Source organism: Lutjanus erythropterus, chromosome 2, assembly GCF_056507025.1.
Source record: "Lutjanus erythropterus isolate fLutEry1 chromosome 2, fLutEry1.hap2, whole genome shotgun sequence".
Taxonomy (NCBI): domain Eukaryota; kingdom Metazoa; phylum Chordata; class Actinopteri; order Lutjaniformes; family Lutjanidae; genus Lutjanus; species Lutjanus erythropterus.
Window position 1 is genome coordinate 36,823,386 of NC_139318.1, and position 16,873 is coordinate 36,840,258.

At 37.6% G+C, this 16,873-nt stretch overlaps 1 protein-coding gene across 1 annotated transcript in view; it reads right to left on the reverse strand.

Annotated features, from left to right (window-relative positions):
* The window catches only part of LOC146332062 (metabotropic glutamate receptor 4-like), a 233,787-nt gene that overhangs the window by 216,075 nt on the left and 839 nt on the right, over positions 1-16,873 (reverse strand). The window lies entirely within an intron of this gene.

The following is a 16,873-nucleotide window of genomic DNA, read 5'->3' on the forward strand; positions in this document are numbered from 1 at the left end:
TTGGGAAGATATTTCATTGCACTATAGGCATCCTGCAATCTGTGTGAGCACTGAACATCTTCAACACCAAACTTTGGAGGCGTTATTCTCGTTAAAACAGATTGTACTGTGCTTGTGACTGCAAAAAGCAGAATACAAGCAACACTTTAAAAGTATAGGAGACGCATTTGCCATATGGATTTGTAACATACTGCTGACAAATTAAAGGAAAAACCAGCATAAAGCGTCTTTAAAAGAGTGTTTGGCTGTCACAAGCAGCCAAAACATGCTGGTCCAAAGTCCACTGCAGCAAAATTGTCTCCTGGAAGTGTTTCTGTGCAACTAATTTGCAACAGCAAACATGTTTGGAGAGAAACATAATCCATGCATTTTGGATCAACATCATAAGGAAACATTTTAAAGAAAATATCTGGCAAGTCGCAAAATGTTCACAGACAAAGTGTCATTTGTTGTCCTACAGTATCCGCACATGCAAATACTATCTATCCAAAACAAACGAAAGGATTATTACCTCAGCCAAGGAGGTTTTCCTTCCTGTTTGTCTGTTTGTCAGCAGGATTATGGAAAAACTACTGACCCGATTCTTGAGAAACTTTGGTGGAAATGATCTTTTTTTTTTTGTTTGGTCCATAAAATGGTGAAAAAATATTGAACACTGTTTCCCAAACTCCAAGGCAACGTCCTCAAATGTCTTGTTTTGTCCTTGTTTTGTTGTTCAGTTTACTGTCAGAGAGGGTGAAAGAAACCATTCACACTGGTGCAGCTGACATCAGAGGATTTGAACATTTTTACTCAAAAAATTACTCGAAACTATTAAGTGATTATCACAATAGTTGGCAATTTATTTAATAGTTGACTACTAGTCGATCGATCAACCAATTGTTGCAGCTCCTTTAGAGCAAATCTGAATCACAGGGCAGTGTGATTACATTGTGAAGATTGCGGTTACATTGTCAAGGACTACTTGATTATCTTTTTCAGATTACCTTTACCAGTTTCAAAATTATGCAACTTTTTTTCCCTTAAAAAAGTGGATCTATTGTTTTTTTCACTGTCCATTTTTTAGTATAAGGCACAATATTTTCAGTGTCTGATTTTGAAGTAATGTAAAAGTAATCCCGAAGTATTCAGAATTATTACATTGGTATTCAGTATTCATCAGATTCCATTTTTTTGTAATCTGATGGATTATATTACTAATTAAAAAAAATGGTAATGTGACCCAAACCTGGCCACAACTGTATCAACACTTTTCTCTCAAACTAAGGTGTGGCAATTGAAATATAAATACACACATATTATGCAAATAATTATCTTGTTACTCACATCCAGATGTGAACTGTCCGCATTACAGATGTTGAGGAAAACTGTTCAAACTTTTCGCTTCACAAGAACAAGCAATGACACTGACTGTAAGGTTTGAGTTTGTATATTTGCATCATGAGTCGGTGGGTTGACATCACTGACCACACACAGAGAACAACATTGGTATATTTTTATCTATAAAGCGACACCGGGTAAACCTCCAGCCTTCCTCTGTACCCTTCTCTCTGTCAGCTCTGGTAGTTACCAGCTACACTCCTCCGAGCCGTTGCTTTTTAATGTACCCCAGGTTTTGACAGATCTGGGGAAAACTGGATTTTCCTACTACGCACCACAGTCTGGAATAATCTGCAAAAAGATCTAAAATTAGATCCACTTGTATCCATTGATGAATTTAAGGGCACAATCAAGACTGTGGTGGTGGAGATGTGCTTGTTTTTCTTGAGTATCCACTGAGTTTGGTTAGCTGTCCTTGTTTTTTTGTGCATTTTTGGATATCAGTGTTATATGTTGGATTTTAATATGTTGTGATTTTGTACGGCTGCCACCTTGACCAGGGATCTCTTGTAAAAAAGGTTTTTAATCTCAACTGGACTTCCTGGTGTAATAAAGGTAAAATAAAAAATAAAATCATAGAAGAGTGGACTACTGGCCTTGGTGCAGGTCTGTGCTCTCTGAGTTCCCCTCTAGTTGAACCTTTGATGGTCATGTTTAGGCATTCAAAGCACTTGGTTAAGGTAAGGGAAAGCTCATGGTCTTGTTTAAATATTGAAAACTGAGAAGAAGCTTGAAGCACCAGACATGTTGTGTTTACTTTATTAACATTTAACCAGAACTACAGTGTTTCTCAAACCTTTACTAGAGTGCTTTTGTTGCCTGAACCAAACCACATATTGTACGCAGGATACAAACCTCGGTCTCTGCATAGTGATTCCTCTGCCTCTGCTACATTTTTTTCTGAAAAATGTATTTGGAAAAACAAGTTGGTAGAAAGGCTGAGAAGTGATATGGACAAAAACAAATATCACAGCAATATTTGACCAAATATCCCAAAGTCAATATTTATCTATAGTACCAGTCAAAAGTTTGGACACATCTTCTCATTCAATGTTTTTCTTCTATATTACTATTGTAGATAAGTACTGGAGACATAACAACAATGAAATATAGAATTATATGGAATTCTGTAGTAAGCAACAATATGAAAACAAGGCAAAATATGTTTTTGCATTATAAGATTCTAAAATATAAAATACTTCTCACCTGTCAACCTAAAAGTCTGCAAACATTTTTGCATTCTGATATTTTAGATTCTTCAGAGTAGCCACCTTGTGATTTAATGACAGCTTTGGAAACTGTTGGTATAATCTGAACTACTTCTTATAAAAATAAAGAAAAAACACTGAATGAGAAGAGTGTCCAAATTATTGAGTGATATTGTGCATTGCAACATATTGTAGGGATGACTAATATATTAACAAAAAGGGATTTTTGACATATATCCTTCAGTAATAAGGATATATTGACTGAGTGTGAAAAGGCAAAGTAGCTAGAACAATCTGTGAAATTCAGAAAATTACTCCAGTTTACTGTAATGTAGCCTTTATAACCAGGAAAAGAAGACACTTATGCCATGTCATGATATCCAAAATCTAAGATGATATCTAGTCTCATATCACAGAATCAATATAATATCAATATATTGCCCAGCCCTGGTAGGATAGTATATAAATATAATTTCTGGAATATGGGGCTGTTGACTGTGAAGGCCATAGTATATGATTTAAATTATTCTCATATTCATTAAGCCGTGCAGTGCCAAGACTTTTGGGAGTATAACAATGTTTTACTGGTTTCATTTAGGCTGGTGAAGCAGCAGCTTTTGTCCCTCATGTGTTTGATTGCAGACCCATTTTTATCTATCTACTAATACCATATATTGGGATTTGAGGTAAGTACCGCTGCATGTATTTATTGACAACAGCCACTGGGTTCTTCTGCATTTGTTATGTCTTTTTATGTTACTTTTTACTTTCTCTCATCAAATGACTGTGTAATGTGAACAGAGATGCTCTCAGCGACGAACCCACAGAAAATTATCACTGACTCTCCAGTCTTTGTCGGCTCTTCGGAGCTTTTTAAGCGTCTTTCAACAGACCACCAAATGGCAGTGTTACGACTGTGGCGGTATTTTGTTGTGCATTAAATCCGGGCTCTCTCCATCAGTCTGACTGACGGGACTTGATGTGTGACAGGTGTGCCGGCGATTGGCTCATTCCTGATACCATACGACTGTATGTGGAGCCAAGATTACGGTGCTGCATTGGACATAACTCCAATAACTCATCTTCCTCTCCTCCCAACAAGTCACAATGGTTCCTGTTTCAAGGCTTTGTCTGTAAGATATTAGTGTTCATAGTTAGGGAGGTAAGTCCCTGTACTTTTCTTTATTTCATTATGTTATATTTATCACACCATCCTTGTCAGATTTGTTTGTTTGTTATTGTGGACTACTGTGGCCCACCCTGAAGCTAAATCCTATAGCTCCACCTTAAAAAATACATTACAAACAAACACATCGGTTGTTAAAATTCAGTAATCTGTTTCTGCGGCCTCTCGGGACTTGAAGCCTTTTTCATGTTTTGTCTCGGCCGCCCTTAACAAGCAGTCAGGCATAGTTAGCAACTAGCCTGTAAACATGGTTGGAGCATTTAGCAGCTAAAGAGCCAGGTATTTCCCTCAGGAGTTGGTGGAGAGCAAAACAAAGCTAAAAAAAGACAGAATATTGGACTTGCATTCATCAGGTGGACACAAACACGACTTCAAATGAGTGCTTATGCTGCATGTGTAAATAAGCCAGTGCTGGCTAACATTACATAACCTTTAAGATAATATGTTAGATGTGTGTTTACAGTTAGCGGCCAAAAAAATCAATTACTGAAGGTTTAAAGAGCAACTAATTATCAGCTGAAAATCTTGTTTTTACCAACATCCAGTAGTTCAATGTCTCGAGGGCTGCAAGTAAGCCATATTTTCATTATTGATGAATATGCTGATTATTTTCATAATTAATCATCTATAAAATGTAAAAAAACCCAAAAACTGAAAAATGCTCATCAGAATTTCCCAGAGCCCAAGGTGATGTATTCAAGTTGCTTTTATTGGGTTTAGTCTTTTCACTCAGCAGACCAAAATCCAAAGACTCATAATCTGATATCATAAATGACAAGAGAAAGCAGCAAATCCTCACATTTAAGAGGCAGGAACCAGCAAATGTTTGACATTTTTTGCTTGAAAAATGACCGAAATGATTAATCAGATATCAAAATAGTTGCCAACTAATTGTCTTTCAAACAACTAATTGATTAACTGACTAATGTGTTATTTGCAAGTACTTACAGCTTTTGCAGGAAATGTAATCTTGCTATTATCATGTCACAAAATGATTTTTGGTCCACATTATTATGTTTTTTGTATTGGCATTGGGGGAAAAGATCACTGAAAAATCCAACTGGCATCTAGTAGTGAAGTTGCAGATTGTAACCAACAGAATACCCCTCGCCTCTCCCTCCCCTTCCAAGCATGTAGGAGAACCTACATGGCGGCTTGGAAACTCACGAAAACTGCAAAAAAAAAGAGACCATTTCTAGAGCCAGTGTTCATTCTGGGCTGCTGCAGAAACACGTCGGTGCAACAAGGCAGACTCTGTAGAGGAGGACCTGTGACCTCTGCAGATATAAATGGGTCATTCTAAGGTAAAAAAAAAAAACACAGCAATTCTTATTTTCAGGTTATTATACACCAATAAATACATACTTAATGTATGTTATATTCCCTTTCTGCCAAGAGAGTCCCCTAAATCTTACACACTGGACCTTTAACTTACAATTTAACTTATGTGAGAGTATTTATGGCAGGTTATTTTGCTACATAGTGAGCCCCAACTGGTATTTCAACATTGATCTCTACTTGAAGACTTTGGTCAGACTTTGGACCTTTTTTCATCCTCTTTTCAACCAACTAAAATGCAGTTGCAAAATCACAGTGTCACAAGACACACACGTCACATTTGTTCAGTTGAAGGTTGAAAGAGAGACAGTATTGATCAGTGTGATGGTGTATGTCCAAAGTCATATTTCACTGGTAGGCAAAACGTTTGGCCTTTCTGAAAATAACGCCAGAAGGTTTGATGCCTGAAGTTCCTTAGGAAGTCGGGTGATGTAGCACGAAGAGCGACAAAGTCAATCTGGACAGTAAGACGTGGTGGATGAATGGGTGAAACACATGACTCTCATCCAGTTTTTTGGGGTTTCAGTTCTGTGTAAAGCAAGTTTTTTTTTTTTTTTCCGGATTTCAACTGAGAAATATGGATGTGGTTTTCACTGGTGACCAGAATCATTTTTTTAAATGTCTTTTTAAAGGAAAAATGCTCACTGGGTATTTATTATATTGAAAGGAAATTACCAAAAAATAAATGGATAAATAAACAGATTTTTTGGTCCACATTATAGTAGTACTGGTACTGTAACAGAATTAAAATCTTTTTAATAAAATAAAATGTTGATATGCTTTTCTTTTTTTTAATAAAAGAAACTGAGAAAAATGCATATTAAACTTCCTCTTGAGGTTTCAAGGGAAAGTGAGCAGAAATGGGATATATGGAGTGCAGTGCAGCGTGATCACAGTGGACTGGTTCCTCTGTCCGGTTACACCCACATTCAGAGGTGGAAAGAATATCTAAGCAGGAGTGTTCCTGTGTTGTTAAATTTTACTCAGGCCACGCTTGAGTGCAACTAAAAGAACAGTTCAGAAAGTATCTATCTATCTATCTTGGTGAAGAGGAACTATAAAATATATCTAAATGTGGTTTCTGAGTAGCTGGTACGTGACAGCAGCTTCTTTTTCATTATTTCATTATGCAGGTGCGATACAGGAAAAACACTGAAATCAGCAAACATTACACAACCGACCGTGAATAGCGGGAAAAGAAATCACAGGTGATAGTTTGGGAAAATAGGAGGCAACTGTTACTGGTGACACCACCAGTGCTGTCACAGCTCTCATTCTCAGCCCAGGCTCTCATCTCTGCTATCATTGTAACTGTCATCTCTTTTGGGTGGAAAAGAAGGGAGCACAAGAGTCTCCCTGCAGCTCTCTCTGTCTTTTATGGCAGCCGTAATTTCATGTGGAGAAAAAGAGCACATTCAGGTGCTGCACATTAATATATATTGTCTTGGAAATGCCCACGTCTATATGTTAATGCAGTTTACTAATGCAAAGAGGGGGAATATGGGAGGTAAAAGCGGAGGAGTGGAGGTTTGGAGGTTTGGCACGGAGGGAGCTTTAGGGGAGCTGAGGGCCATGAGAGGTAGGGAGGGAGGGCAGAGCTCATTTTGTGAGGCTTTTATTTGGTTTGATGTATGATTATTGAGGGGCTCGTTCCTTAGACATTTCCTCGTTGGTTTAATGAAATCCCTACTTTGACTTAATTAAAATTTCAATACAAAAAAAGTAGGGTTGCAATGGTACCAGATTTTAGATACGACAACCATCTTCTTCCATCTTTCACTATAACACGATGCATGGTATTACACAGTTATTGTTATGTTATCAATTAAAATCAGGGGTGGATCTAGAGGGATAAATTATTCCTCGCTGACCCAGCTGCCACTCCGGTTTTGGACAATGTAATTCAAATATATATATATATATATATATATATATATATATATATATATATGAAAAGTTGTGGCTGGTTGGAAATGTACAAGAGCGAAACTGATGTCTGACTGCAAGTGAATGCAGCATATCCGTACATCAATCTATTAGGGCATTGAAAATTTAAAGTGATCTTAACAATAAGATGTTAAGGAGCATAAATTAACACATAATTTAATTATGTGTTCTGCACATTTTATGTGATGGGCCTATGTTCAGTGAAAAAAGACTTCTAATGCCACATTTATACATTTCTATTCAATGCTTTACTCATGTGCCACAATATTGTTTTTTTCCCCAATATTATGTTTATGAATTTGGAGACAAATAAAATGTTTACAAGCATACTTAGATACAAAGAGGGATGCTTTGTCTTTGACATATATAAATATAAAGAGAGCTGAATAGGTTTCACGTATGTCTCCACAAAGGGAAAGCAACAGAACAAAACAAAACACTCAACAGCAACAACAAATAGAAAAATTAAACTGAAAAAAGGGAAAAGAACAGCTCTCATATGGAGACTTTTCCAGGCAACTATTGTATGTGTGTGAACACCCGCTCCTGGTTAAAATTACCCTGAAAACAACGGAATCTGAAGGTTTTTTGGGATTGAACAAATGCTTTATTGTAATTTTACAAAATACTATGCCCTATATTTTCTTAATAACAATAATCTGGCAGAAAAACATTTTAATCTCTTGGTGACATATCATGATTATGTACATGTATGTATCTATTGTGTATTTCTGTGAATACTGCTATATTTATCAGTACCTTTATATCAACAATGTACTGTATGAAATGAATTTGATGTGAAAGTTGTCACCTGAAGTCACAAACCTGCAGAAAATTACTGCCTGATTCTCTCGTTCCCTCATAGCTGAGAGTCTATGAACCTTTCAGTTCATTATTTTGGTTTTGTGACAAAAACAATAAAGTAAAAGGTGCTATTTTTTTGTTGTGGGGTTTTTTTTTCCATACCTGTGTTGAGAGTCTAAGAACAGGGGGCGGCAAAGCCCTCTGGGGCAAATTGTGATTTGTGGTTTTAGGCTATAAAAAAATTTGACTCGACTTTTGGTGGAGTGGAAGCGTGTTGGTGTAAGTCTTGTTTTGTTTTGTCGTCCGTCTTTGACTCGTGTTTTGTCTTGTTGTTAAGACTGTGGGTCTTTGTTATGTTATTGTGGAAAGTGTTTATTGTATATAATGAGAAATCTGAATAAAATCATCTTTAAAAATGACTTGACTTTACTTTTTTGGTTCACCCACTGTCTGAACAATATGAAAAATAAATCATATTGTGATTGCTTTGACAGATATTTCACTATGAGTCATGGTTTCAGTGGGAATGTGAATAGTAATTTTGCAGTTCATTTTCAAAGAAATAAAATCTAAAAATAAAGCTGATGTGATTGATTGTTGAGGTCTGTACCAAACAAGCCCTTAACAACAATGCGTCATTTATAATGGGATGTTATGATCTTTTTCAAACTACTGCAGCTCCTGTGATATGGATACTGCAGTTTAGAACATTTTGATCAATAAAAAAAAACCTTTACAAACTCACTGTATCTAAGTAGGACCAAACAGCAAACAGATACAAGTAGGTGGTGAACATATGGAGCATTTAGCAGCTAAAGAGACAGATATTTCCCTCAGGAGTTGGTGGAGACCAAAACCTGAGCTAAAAGAGAATAATTATCGGACGTACACTTACCAGGTGGCCAGAAACACAACTCTTAATGAATTAAAATGCTGTGTTTGTGTCTGCTGAATCTGTGAAAAGACAGATGTTTGCTAACACGTTTCAACTTAAGAGGTGATTATACTTCCCACCGCCCCCACGTGGCCAAGAAATCAATCACTGCAAGTTTTTCTTATCATCAGTGCATGATGTTTAATGCATTCACCGTTTAACTTTATAATGAATTGGTGATATTTCCTTTGTGTGCGCCCATTTTCAACCCACCTGCCTCATCTATTTCTACTACAGTCTGTGGTTTCCTCCAGTCTCAGTTTCCCAGAATGCCGTATGACAGCCCCCAGAGGAGAAGAGTGACTGTGTTACAGTAATTTACGACAAATATGGACCTGCGGGCGCATCAGTACAACTAGCTATCCAGCCTGTGAACATGTGGCTGTATCTGTGATCTTCTCTTCCTTTTACTCTGGAAATGCAGTATTTTCCCCCCACTGCATTTTGGTCAGTTGAGGCCACTTATGGCTGAGAAAGTAAGAGTGAAAGAGTGATATCTCTACCTTTTCTGTGATGCAGACCCACTGCTCCCTGTACAATTACTGAACATTGGTGCATTATAGTACGAGTTGCTCTTCTTCTATTTTAACACCGCAGGGTAAACATTTTAACTTACAGATATCACCATGAAACTGCATACTTACATTAAGACAGTTATTTTATATATGACAAGTTTTCTGAAATTTTATGTATGAACATGCAAAAGACGCATTACCTAATTAAATATGTGGTCATTTTCATATATTTCCAGGAAAGAAATTGAAACACTGGATAAAGCCAGGTTCAATATTCTTATTTTATTTTGTTAACATAGCATAAAAATGTCTTTATGGGGAGGATTTTCTCTTTTTATCACTCCGCAAATTAAAAAATGCTGTCAACAGTCATAAAAACAGCCACTTTCAGCATGTTTTTTAAGGAATAAAATGTTGTATAAATCAAGCTACGAATAATATATGAACATAATATATGAACAAACTGCTCCTTAGAAACCTTCAGAATATAGACAGAAATAAAACTTCATAATGTTTGGTGTATGTAAGTTCTACTGCAGAAGAGATTTCTAGCTCAGGGTTTGAGAAAATTTTAAAGATATGTACTGTAAAATTCCATACATTCATACACTATATGAAGACAATTATTTTTTGTATTACAAGTTTTGTAATATTCTGTTTAAACATGCAGATGATGGATTTAGGAGAAATATACAGACACAAACAGACAAAGTGTACCTGAATGTGTATTTTGTGTATTTTCTTTACATTAGCCCAAAAGAAGACACGGAGGCAAAATAGACCAATAAATGACCAATGCATGAAATAATGTTTCTACCAGCATAGTGCCTCACATTAATTTCTTACTATTGATCATTTTTTTATTCTAATACATCATCAACCAATCAGGCGCTAAGTCCAGGATGCAGCGACGGTGCTGCAACAAAACAGTGTTGAAACATGTTATTTGTCAGCCCCAAAAGTTTCCCCACAGTGGTATTATTGTTGAGTCGTTGTGGCAAAGACAACAGGTGTTGTGTTGAAATCGGTTTCCCTATCAAAATGTGTTTGCCCTTATTTTACTCTCTAAACACTACCTGAATCACTTTCTGTTCTGAAACAAACATGTTCACTGAAAAGGCACATTGAAATTGTTACAATTTTATATTGAATTTGGGAACAGGTGTAAGCTATTTTATAGTAATAACAGTTTGACTAACATTATTGCTTCACACAAAAAATATCTATAGCAGAGGTTGGTGTTGGGGTGGAGGGAGGAGCAATGTTAACATTAAGAAAAAAGGTTTGAGTTTAATTCATTAAATTAGTTGATAATGGTGGCGCCAGGTGGCAGACAGATTTGCACAGTGAACACAAGGCTTATATTACCAGTCTAAACATGGATGGTGTTACTATTCTATAGGGATTACATTTTGCAATTACTGTTCACTTCATAATGATAACCTGAAGCCAAAAAAAGTTATCTATTTCTACTTTAATCGCAAAATATTTTCAATGCAATTAAAATGCATTTAGCATATTCAGCATTCACAGATGGTCAAATCAAATTAGCCTAACAAAAACAGTGCTGGCTCAAACCACAGCTGTACAGTGTGTATTCTACAACATGTAGGATGCTGTTTCTTTTCTTTTTTTCATTTTTTTTTATAGTTTTAGAAACAGCTGTTTTTTAATCAAAGGCCACATGGAGGACTTTGTTCTTGTAACACAAGAAGAGCACAAAATGTTAATTTTCCAGTGTCAGTGTGAATAAAAAACTCAACTATCCTTGATTATTAAATATACACACAAATCAGTTAAGTCATCCTTGCCAAAACTAGCAACCTGGCAAACCAGGAGGAGTGTCGTGATGTTTGTTGCCATTCAAATAAAGTGGTGACCAGTCTGTCTTTAGCACTAATGAATAACATATGATCAAAAATTGCATAATTTTGGAATCACATTAATGAACCATTTGTTGCTTTTTTCATACATTATGAATACACAATTAATTTTCCCAACCAAATAACTAATAATTGAAATGGAGTCCAAAATTCTGATGTAATTTGCATTTGTAGTTTTTCCAAATACAAGATGCCTAAATAAACAGGAGGGCTGACTTTATTTGTCTGAAAAAAAAGAAAAGCTAAGCTAATCAGAAATGTCCAGTGCTGCAGACCCCACCCCCAAGGTTCCTGAACATCTGGAAAGTGTGACCCCCTGAGTGAAGACTTTTCTGGGGGTAAATCAATCACCCCAGAACTGAATTCAGACCCTGGTTCCTGTGGTTGAAACACACAGACCGCAGTCAAAATGAACCCTTAGTTCATGATTACAACACGGCTTACTGCTGTGATTGGTCAGTTTCTGGGGGATTTTTTTTTGTCCTGTCCCTTTAACTGCAGATGTGCCCATTGAGAAGACATGCAGTGAGAGAGTAATTACACACACATCACACAGGTGCAAGGCTGTCAGAAACTGAAAGGTGACGCCTGTAATCTTTCTCCATGCCATGAAAAAAATTTAATTGACGATGTTTCGATCACACTTGGAGCCACATCAGGTCAGAATGTCTGAACAATGGAAACCCCACCCATATTTATAGATCATTCACCTCAACAGGCGGCCAAGCTGCGCAACAGCAGGTGTGATTAACCATTCAAACCTCACAGGATGATCAACATTCAAAAATAATTAAATCTTTCAGTAGATTACACAGAAAGATGATTTTAAGATTTTGCCTTCTTTCCTTCCAGCTATTATAAAGTATTTTTGTGTCGATTTTTCGTGTATGAGATGATGAGTTTTAATGTTTTCATATGATATTTTGCAATTTGAAAACTTATTTTTGTGCTTCTGCATATGCCTTTCAATGCATTTATTCTGTATCATTTATTTAATTATTAATGGTTTTCAAATGTTGATATTTGTGGGAAAAACTGATTAATTATTAAAATACTTGGTATTAATACCATATTTGTAATCAAAAATGTACTTGAGTAACCTTTGACAATGTAACTATTAACTAATTACACACTTTTTCAATTATAATCTGGACTAATTATAGTTAATGTTTTGTGTAATCTGATTGTGTAATCCTGATTACATGTAATCGATTACTACTCAACCCAATGTCGTAAATAAAAGTATAATATCAAAATACTATCTTGTCTTCTATGTTTTGCCGACTGTATATGAATAAGAAAAATACACTACAAACAACAAAATGGCCCCAAAAAATGCACAGTGCATTAACAACAGCTGTTTTTATGTGTCAAAGTGCATTGAGGTCAATTTTTACTTCAGTGGATGTTTTGATTTCTTATTCCCATAAAAGCACACAAAAGCAGATTTCCCCTCTATCAATATGACCGACATGCTGCAACCTCTAGATGAGTTTGTAATAAAGGGCAAACTAAGGAGCAGAAGACAGCTGGAAAAGGTTAAAGTCAGTATTTGGTGATTGACAGTTTATGAGACACTAATAAAACAAATCCTGCGCGATGCTCTGAGTAAGTTGAAGGAAACTCTAAGAATTAGGTGAAGATATTATTTCAGTCGTGCCTTGAGCTCCTGGCACGGATTGATTGAACAAATGGACTCGCATGTGGGGAACATTAAATTGACTTGAGCAAAGGTGAGTGTAACTTGATGACAGATTCACAGGCGAGAGCGGCAAGATGCTCTCGAACCCTAGTGTAAGATAATGTGTATAATCCACTGCAGGGATGTTAAGTGCACTCATTTCACACTCCATTTCACACAACGCTGCCCTAGGAAGAATCTGTGTCTGTGTATGATGACTCAGGAAACGCACAACATCACTCTTCTGGATCTTTCTCTTGTTGTTGTTTCTCTCCATTGTTAATAATACCAAATCCAATCGTTTCTCCACACGATTTCAGAATTAATGATATGTCAGGAATATAATAAGGGCCGAATCCATGTTATGTGTGAAATTCATACCAGTCAATGGAAGTCGATATTTAGCTGCAAATTACTTCAAAAGATGTATTACGGACATTAAAATGCTATTTGAAGGTCTAATTTCTACCTGTTGCTTTACTCTAAATTTACAACCTCATGCACAAAAAGTGAAATAGAAGAACCTCAGGAGATAATAGTGTCTGTCTGTATGTGATTACTTGTTACAAGGACAAACGTTTAATTTCCATCCATCAGCCAAAGAATAGGACATCCTCACACTGAGTGTCAATGGTCCATTAAAGTACAGAATAAATTGTGCTCATGAACTCTTACCGGTGTCGTTTATTCACATTGTGTATCCATTAGCTTAAATATCACAGACTTTGATCTGTTTTAAAGGATGTTTATGCACGATAAACATATGAAATGCAAGAAAACTGTCCACAGAGGAACACAGTGTGGTCCATTAAAGGAGCAGTGTGTAGGATTTTGTTGTGTCTAGCAGTGAGCCTGGGCGCCTCTCCTCACCCTCCCCTTTCAGAAACGAGGTGGCTGTGAAATTTTAAAAAATGCAGCCAGTGGTTGGTTTATCCATTCCGGATTCAGAAACATGGTGGTGCAACATGGCACATAGATATAGAAAGTACATTTGCAATTTGACATGCATCTGCGGGTCAAGATCCACAATATGATATGCATTGAGAAATGCAGATTTTACAACAAAATTGACTTACTCGCTTAATTCTGAACCAATTTTCATTTAATTTAGTTTGCTAGAAATGTGAGAAATTGAACATGATACTAATTACTTGCTGGGCTCAAATTCCGAGGTGATCCTGTCTGATCTATGGCAAAACATTAACCTTCTGAAAAGACACATCTTCTACAAATACATCTGCTTGTGTGCTTGCATATGCCTCTGCAAGATGAGGGTATGAACTAGGGCGGGGATTTTTATTTAGCCATGCATTTATTTGGGTATTTTCTCATCTATTATCTTTCAGATGAAATGACCTGTTTTTAATTTTAAAGAAAGAGAAAAAAACTGAGCATGCTGTGTTTGTAGTGTAGCCATGTTTCTCATTTCCCCTGTCTTTACTATGGGATTGTTTGGAAAACCTCCCCAGTGAGCAGATGGCGTCTGCCGGGAGGAGAATGAAGCTGGAACCTGGGCTCTATATACAGCACACACACACACACACACACACTCACACACACACACAATTCCTCATTTCCAGCACAAGGCTTTTGTAAAAGGGAACAAGAGGGGTCTATCGGGAATTTAACCACGGGTCTGTTTTGGGAAACAGTGCACACGTTTGTTTATTGCAGTCTTGCTCTTGGATCCATGCAGCAGCAGCAGCTACAGTAAAAGATACTGGAGGAGAATCTCTCTGCAGACTGGAGAACAGGATCAAGCTCCCCCTCCTCCTCTGGACTGATTTCAATCACTTTGATCATTCATCATTTGGATGTGATGTGTTGTTTGACCCCACTGCCAACAGAATGAAACATAAAGAAGCATTTGTATTCTCCGAGCGAGTTAATCTACACTCTATATATAAGGGCTCTAAAAGGGTTCTTCCTGAAGGGCTTTTGCTTTTGATGAACCCCTTTTTTTAAGAAAAAGGTTCGTCCACGGTTCTTTGTATGACTAAGGGTTCCATTAAGAGCCCTAATCATCAAAAGAACCTTTTTTGAAAGAAAGAGTTCTTCAAGGATTGTTGAAATCCTTAAAGAACATTTTCGTCATGGGTCTGTCAAAGTTTTTTTTTTTTTTTTCACCAGAATATAGAGTTCTCGGCAGAACCCCCTGTGTGTGTTCTATATAAAACTCTTGGAATATGAGGTAGGAACCCCTGAGTGTGTTCTAAATAGAACCCTTGGAATGAAAAAGGTTCTTGGTAGAACCCCCCAAGTGAATTCTAGATAAAAACCCTTGAAATATAAAAAGGGTTTTAGATAAAAAATCTTGGAATATATAAAGGTTCTCAGTAGAACCCCCTAAGTCTGTTCTTGATAAAGCCCTTGAAATATAAAAAAGTAGAACCTTCTTAGTAGAACCACCTGAGTGTGTTCTAGGTAAAACCCTCGGGATATAGAAAAGTTGTCCGTAGAACCTCCCAAATGTGTTCTAGATAAAACCCTTGGGATATAAAAAAAAGGTTCTTGTGGACACGCATAGATGGTGAAAAGGTTCTAGACAGAGGTAAAATCTTTAATAGATGATTCCAGGACCCTTTGTACTTGGTTCTAGGTCGAACTCTATGAAAGACTTCTAGGTGAAACTTTTATAAAAGGTTCTGTCAGGAACCAGAGAGGGTTTTCTCATGGGGACAGGCCAATGAACGCTGCACGGTTCTAGTTAGCACCTTTATTTCTCAGAGTGTGCAGTATGCTGCTGTGTCCTCGTGTATTATTAAGCAGAGAAGGAGGCAGTGCTACAGTATCTGCTCATAGCTGCTTACACTCCGGCCCATGACATATTAACGAGAACTTAGCAGCAGGCAGAACCAGGGGTCTAACGCTGCTGAGTCTGCACTTGCTGAACTAACTCGGAGGACAAGATAAGCCAGGCGAAGCCCGGGAAAGTAAATCTAAGGCTGTTTGAATAAGCCCTGCACCTCACTGCCAGCTACAATCCACACTCACAAAGTCTTCCTCCCGATCTCTCTCTGGGGGGGATTTCTTAAGCATGCTTTGTAGCTAGATCCAGGTAGGCTATCAGTCACTGCAGTTGTGAAGAACATGCCAACAAGAATAACCCAACGTTAAGACATAAAATCTATCTCGTGGGAGCTCAGAGAGGCCTGGACGAGATTGAATTAAAATCTCTCTTTTGCTGAGTCAGACTCTTTAGATAATTACCCAGTGATATGAGGAACATTTCCCCTCTTGGCTGTAAGTTCAGAGGGAATGCAGACAATGGCATATTTGGCTGCAATCACATCAGCAGCCCTCCCACTATGAATTGAAGCTATGAGAGTAAGATAGCACAAAGCTAATCTCTGGCCCCACAAAAAGGCCTGAGGGAGGGAGCAGCCCAAAATGGAAGCAGTATTAATATCATGGTTTCTTTGTGTGTGTGTCAGGTAGGTATCTCTGCTGGTGCTTGACCACTGCCTCCAGCATTGTTTCCCATGCCCAAGACTTGTGCTTGCAAATTAAGCATAATATACATCCCTGTCAACAAAATAATGGCCTTGGAGTAACAAGCATGCATGCCTAAGTAACCTATTAAAGTTTGCTCTGGGGTGCAAGCAGGAGCAGCCTCACATCAGCAGTTCTACCACTGTCTCCAATCTCGCTGCTCCCACTGCCAGGAGGCTGCACATCTGCACAGCACAGTGACTGACAATCGATGGTTCACGCACCGTTCACCCCCCCACCCCACCACTCTAACACACACTCAACAAAACACCACCCAGCCAGCCAGCCAGCCAGCCTGCCAGCCTTCCAGGGTGCTCCCCTACGTGACTCAACTTGTTTCAGGGCTGAGGGGGGGGAGACACGAAGAGAGGAGAGAGATGGAGATGAGATAAATCTGGGGGAAGCTAGAGGGATGAAGAAGAAGCATCCATTCAGACTCAGACCGACTGGCAAAGATTTGTCCACGCTCTGGTTCTTACAAATCTGTACCTATAATTACATTTAG